The sequence below is a fragment of the Triticum aestivum genome, chromosome 5D (genome assembly GCF_018294505.1).
Source record: "Triticum aestivum cultivar Chinese Spring chromosome 5D, IWGSC CS RefSeq v2.1, whole genome shotgun sequence".
Taxonomy (NCBI): Eukaryota; Viridiplantae; Streptophyta; class Magnoliopsida; order Poales; family Poaceae; genus Triticum; species Triticum aestivum.
The window spans coordinates 439836503-439842277 of record NC_057808.1 but is presented as its reverse complement, the minus strand read 5'-3'; the positions used below and the strand labels follow the sequence as shown (position 1 = coordinate 439842277).

General features: G+C 44.0%; 1 pseudogene; it reads right to left on the bottom strand.

The window, feature by feature from the left end:
- Positions 1 to 2003: 2003 nt before the first annotated feature.
- Positions 2004 to 5362, bottom strand: LOC123125359 (protein DETOXIFICATION 21-like; annotated as a pseudogene).
- Between the last annotated feature and the right edge of the window lie 413 nt (positions 5363 to 5775).

Sequence of the window (5775 nt, the reverse complement as noted above, 5' to 3'; positions counted from 1 at the left end):
AATTGATCGAAATTCAAATTTTCACGTTACAATTTTTTGAAAAAAAATACACATATACTTAGAGACATAAAGCATAAGTGTGTAAATTTTTAGGACGAAATACCTTAAAATAAGTGCTACACAAAAAGAACAAATATGAGGCTTTTTAGTAGATGTACAAAGTTCATGAATTTGTCTTTTTTGCACAGATCGCATTTTTAGGTATTTCATCCTCGTGTACTTTTATAGAAAATTCAGTTTTTTAAAAAGTGAACAGTTTGAATGTGAAATTTTCAGAAACTCCGGCTTTATGGAGGCCGAGCTCCAAAATGCCCCACTCCGAGATCTCTAGCTATTTTGATGATAATTTATTTTAGCTATTTTCAGTAAGAATAATTACAGTCCAGAATGCGACAGTATGGACCAAATGTCTGATCTAAGCAAAATATACTTTCAAGGAGTTTGTATTTTGTATTCTCACTGGAGCTTGCAGGATGTTCTTCTCTTACGTCCATGTGGAACTTCTAAGATTTTGTCTCATAAATATAAGACATAGGGCCGGATGAATCGTCTGCCGTTTCACATTTTAAGGTATTTCATCCTGAAATTTTACACACAGTCCTGGATGATCCGTCTAAGTTCTGGTGTCTACCACACAGCTGTCTGTAGGTGTAGCGGTTTTCACGCTTGTATTTCTTATGTTTTTGTTTTGTTTTTTTGGCAGTTCATATTGTGTTTTTGTTTCCTGTCTTGTATTTTGTATATGTTTTCATATTTTTCATATTGTCTAAGCTCATGAAATGTTGTGGCTTGGAAATACTAGTAGAAAAAGGGCCTTTAGTCCCGGTTCTGGAACCGGGACTAAAGGACGAACCGGGACTATAGAAAATTTATAATATTTTGTTTGAATTTTTTTTTTATTTTCAAATTTCTGAATTATTTTAATCTCTAATCACCCTTCATCACTGCTCAATTTAACCTCTAACCTTTAATCACCCCTCATCATTCCAAATCATCTAACTTCCCGGACGGTCACCCATCCTCTCACTACTCCAGCCTGAGCACGCTTAACTTCCAGGTTCTATTCTCCCTCGTTTCCAAGTCTGCATTTGTTGTTTTCCTGACAATAGTAAGATGTCAATCCTATTAACCCTCAGGAATTTAGCTTGAGCATGAATTCACACATTTCACTGTTTGAGTTTGAAACTATTGTTCTAAAAAACAATAATTATTTAGTAACACTAATATTTCTTGAATAAGTAGTTTGACCACAGTTTGACCAGATTTGACCAAAATTCAAAAAAACTAAAAATAATTATTTAGTAACACTAATATTTCTTGAATAATTAGTTTGACCATTGTTTGACCACAATTTGACCAGATTTGACCAAAATTCAAAAAAACTAAAATAATTATTTAGTAACACTAATATTCTTGAATAATTATTTAGTAACACTAATACTTTTTGAATAAGTAGTTTGACCATAGTTTGACCAGATTTAACAAAAATTCAAAAAAAAACTGAAATTTGAGCATAACTTTTTTTCCTTTTAGAATTTGAGGATTCAAAAAAATTGCAAACAGGCCGTAGGCCGTCAAACTCGGATGCGGATTTTCGTGCTGAACATTTTGATATATTATACGTTTTTTCTGACATCGTATGCAAAAGTTATAGCCGTTTTACATTTTTCCCTACACTTTTTGCAAAACATGTCCAAATTTAAGTTTTTAAATTTTTCTAACTAGTACATGTAGTAACATAACTACATCTTGGAGCAATCCTAGGTTATGTTCTTTGATATCATGTGATGGTAAGATAATTATTGTCAGGTGCGTGTGGCAACTGAAGTAATATGTTGTGATGTTGACATAGGCAACTACACTTTGCCAACCCGCACCAACAGCAACACCTACAGGGTGATCAATCGAGGCTATAGTTTTAGTAAACCAAACGAATATTATACTGGTATAAAAGGCAAATGTTTTGACTCTTTTAAACAAGAAAACATATTAACAAGACACAATGATTGTAATGTATATGCATTTGGAATTTAGTCAAATGCTAAAGCAAACCTGATAGCACTGGTTGAACACTGTTCAACAAGATGGAGAAGGCTAGAAGAGGCGACAGGTCAGCAACTGTGGCAGCCACCTCTTCACTCGTAGTAAATATGTAGGAAAGCTTTCCGCGGAAGAGAAGGAAAAACACGAACAACACAAGGCCTATTGAGAAGGATGTGGTGACGACATTTATGATAGCGAACTTGGCCCTTCTTGCACTTCCAGCTCCAAGCTCATTTGCCACACGCACTCTATAACACACAAATCACTATCGTAAAAAACCTGAAAACTTATTCAACCGCATGATACGATTAATAGGGAGTTCTAAGATGAACAAGTTACCCTGATGCAGACAAAAAGCCAATAGAAATCATCATCTCCCAACGTTGATGTTAAGGCTGCAGATTTCACAGGTAGAAATCAGATTACTTAATTAGGTCATATGCGGCGACAAGGAAATACTATGAAACAGTAAAATGACATATGTGGACTAGTGATTAGCTACTGACCTATTATGAACTAATAGCAATAACCAGTGTGCATGGAAAAACCAAAGCTTATGCAATAAGCTTCAAGAACAATGAAATAGTGAAATAAATTAGTATGTATTACCATATTGAAAGAGCGTCAAGTGCAACCTCCGCATTCTTCATGTACCCGGTAAGGAGCACCAATCTGGTGCTGTACCACAATTCCAAACTGAAAAATGCAAACAAGAAAAGACAAACAGAATTTTAATAAGGACAGCAAAGTATAAAATGTAGGCGCGCACCTGGTCCACAACTGAAACTGCATAATATAGTGGAACATCAAGTTTGTTCATACCAGAGCATGACACCAGAGGATAGAGATAACTTGAGGATAGGGACGAGGTCGGTGAGTGCTGTGAAGGAGAACCCGGTCCATGTGAGAGGGCAGCCACCAAAGAAGACGAAGATGAGCTGCCCAAACACAGGAATCCACATGGCGATGACCATGGAGGTCATGACCCCAGCGAGCCCAAGGTGCAGCCTGACGGTGAAGAGCCACGACAGGAACACATGGAGACCGAGGGTGACAAATGCAAGGTAGGCGATGACCATGTTCTTGCTCTGCGCCTGCAGGTACATCTGGAGCGTGAAACTGAAGACGTTGGCGAACATGACAGGGATGTACCAGAGCGATATGGTCCCCGCGACAGCACTGATCATGGGGTCCTGGCCAATGGAGACGAGGAGAGGCTCAGTGAAGATGAGGATGGGGAGCATGAGCACGGCGCAACCGCTCAGGATGATCCAGGAGCGCTGCAGGGAGATGCCCATCATGTGGTAGTGGTACTACTTCGTCCCGTACGACTGCCCGCACAACGTCTCCAGCGCACTCGCCATGCCCAGCTGCATTGCATTCAGTCTAAGCACATTAGACATTACTTTTGCATAGATATACAATCAAGCAGTTTGATTCTTTGGCAGACAGATTGATGGAAGGAAGGAGAGATGAAAATAGCAGTTGTTACCAGTATGCCGTTGCTGAAGCGCATGAGGACGGTGGAGACGAGGGTGTAGGCGGCAAGCTGGGTGGGGCCGATGTGGCCCATGAAGGCCTGGCTGATGACGGTGACCCCAAAGGTAGAGAAGCGCGTGCAGATGGCCGGCCCTGCCACTGCCCACAGCATCCGGTTCTCCTCCAACAGCCGGCGCCCCAGCCTGGCCTCTCCGTCGGCGCTCGCATTAGGCTCCGCCGGCCTGTGCTCCAGCAGCGGGGCCTCCTCGCACTTCCCCATTGATTGAAGGCAGGTCGTTCGGCTCATCTAGCCTAGAATCTTGTTGCCTTGGAGAGAATCTGGTTATGGTGCTGATTAATGTGGTGATCCAAACATACTAACCCGCACGCGTTGCTTTGGAGAGAGCATGCTTGCTGGTGAATGCCATGAGTAGCTTTGTCACTGTCAGTGTGTGTCATACCACACCGGTTAAACAAGGTAGATAGGATGCATCGATCTATCTGCCGATTGGCCGATCAATCCCAACAGTTATTAATTCGCCGTACTTACTATATCAAAAGCTTTTATTTAGTTAATCCCTAGCACGTGTAGGAATCTTGCTTTAGCTTCAGATCACAAGTAGGACTGTAGGAGTATATATATAATCCAGGCGATTAGCTCCCATACGCATCTATGTTTCTTTAACTTCACCGGGCTCTATCCTCTATGTATGCGTCCATTTTTTTAGAGAAAAGGCACTTCTGCCGTGCTTCATAAAGAAAGCTAACAGCTAACTACTGGGGACAGTAGGAACAATAGCAAGAACCAAAAACCGCCCGCTATGTACAGTACCAGATCACCAGTTCACCACTATGAGAATTGCAAAGGGCGACCACTTGAGCACACCGACGAGACGGCTACCTCCAGGGCAACCAACAACTACCACCACTCCACAGGAATTGACTCGCTCACTCATGCCCGGATAACCGCGTGGGTCTCCTGTGCTCTGCCGTTTTAGTACACTTGTTACAGGTGGGGTGGGGCCGGCGGTGGATGCCTGTGTATGCTGGAGTAGGCTGACGGTGGCATCGACGACAAGCTCAGGCCTCCAGGAGGCCATGGGGCTGCCAACCTTTCCTGTGGAGTGGTGGTTGGCGGGTGTCACAACGTCAGGCACACAGGGTGGCGGGTGAGTCCAGCACGGCCGCACCGCAACTTCACAGGCGTTCCTAGCTCGTCTCTTGGAACCCTGCGTGGCGAATCCTACAAGAACCAGTGAATCTAAGTGCACGAGTTCTAAAGGCCATCTATTTTCCATCTTCTCGCTTTCTTAAGTTGATGCCTGATAATTTGGTTTCCACATCGTGATGCCATCAAACACGGCATCGTGACCGGTAACTTACTAGCTATAGGCTATAGCTACTCGAGCTACTAGTAGAACGCAGCGGAACGGGTGGGAATAAGCACAAGCACCTGGCGTGCAAGCAGGCAAGGCAAGAGCTGCTGACCTGAAGCCGGTGGCTTGCTTGCAGCTGACGGAGGAGAGGGCGCCGCCACGCCGCGGCACGCGGTTCAACCGGAAGACGTCGTTGCCCGGCCGGACATTGACGAGGCCACCTCCCTCCACGCGACCGCGCGCGCAACCCCCTGCCGTCGCCGTGCAGGCCGGCTGGCACCTCGTGCCCCCGCATGTGAGGTTGCTCCTCTTCAGGCCACCGCACGCACGGACGACGAGGAATGGCGACCGAACTTATGGCTCGCTGCTGCTCACGAGCGCGTGGACATGGCAAGAACTCCGGCGCTGTGCTGCTCGAGCTCGAGTGCTCGACTGATGTGAGGAGCATTTTTTTTCCTTTCTTGAGAAACATCTCAGGAGCAGAGCAGAGGAAAGGAATGGGTTAACTTAAAAAAAACTAGGAATGGGTTAACTGTTTTTTTTTTTGAGCGGAATGGGTTTTTTTAGACAACTTCGCGAAGCTTTATCAATTCGTCACAATTCGTCACAATGTTTACAGGGACGGATGGTAGATTTCCGGGGTGTCCTAACCAAACATGGCGGCCACCCCCGAGAGAAAGAGTATGCTTCGCTAGGTTGTGAGATTCATAATTAAAGCTCTTAAACTCATGACTAAATTTGCAAAAATCAAAAACCGAAGAGTGTTCTATTATTTCATGCACAATAGCACCGTAACTAGCCAGGTTCTCCTTGTGTATCTCTTCCACCACGGGCTTGCAGTCCGACGCAACTTCAATTCATCTCAAATATAGATCCT